Raw genomic sequence first — 646 nt, 5'->3', positions numbered from 1 at the left:
CCAGTTCTATATATGTACCAATAGAATCAATTTCCACCAGTTTCTTTAAACCCAATAACATAATTTATTTCGAGTGGGCTGGATGGAGGAACATGATCCATGTAAAAAATTGTTATCGTTTTACTTGAACTGAATGCTCATAAAATATTGGAGTGGGAACTAATTGGATAATAGCACAGCTGCAACATTTGCGGAATAGATTCGTGCAGCCAAAACGCACAGTGACAACCTGGGACTGTGCGGCACCAAATACTCGGGGAAAAACAGTTAAACACTTCGTCCCTGGGTGGGCTCGAACCACCAACCTTTCGGTTAACAGCCGAACGCGCTAACCCATTGCGCCACAGAGACTGATGGAAGTAGAAGGTTCAAGGCATCCCAAACCAGGGTGTCAGACAGTGAAAGCTTCAGATTGCTCTGACCGGGATGGAACTTGTCCACTCTCAGTGGTACTTTTCACAAATAAATGGAGGGACATTCATTGTGGATGCGTGGAAACAGTCTGGTCCCGCACACTGCAGACACTTCCATGTCACCGCCAACCAGCTCTCCCGCAACCGGTGTGATCTACCTTCCAGCCTTCCGGTGCCTTGTCTGTGACAAAGTATTCTGATTGTCCCGAAGCCGGTATTAGGTTTGAATTCCT

At 46.4% G+C, this 646-nt stretch overlaps 1 non-coding gene across 1 annotated transcript; it reads right to left on the bottom strand.

Annotated features, from left to right (window-relative positions):
* Window positions 1–277: 277 nt before the first annotated feature.
* On the bottom strand, window positions 278–351 carry trnan-guu (transfer RNA asparagine (anticodon GUU)). The gene has a single exon. It is a non-coding gene; the product is annotated as a tRNA-Asn (tRNA).
* Between the last annotated feature and the right edge of the window lie 295 nt (window positions 352–646).

The sequence above is a fragment of the Pristiophorus japonicus genome, chromosome 20 (assembly GCF_044704955.1).
Source record: "Pristiophorus japonicus isolate sPriJap1 chromosome 20, sPriJap1.hap1, whole genome shotgun sequence".
Classification (NCBI taxonomy): Eukaryota; Metazoa; Chordata; class Chondrichthyes; family Pristiophoridae; genus Pristiophorus; species Pristiophorus japonicus.
The sequence above is the reverse complement of the archived record's forward strand: the minus strand, read 5'-3'. Positions and strand labels throughout refer to the sequence as shown.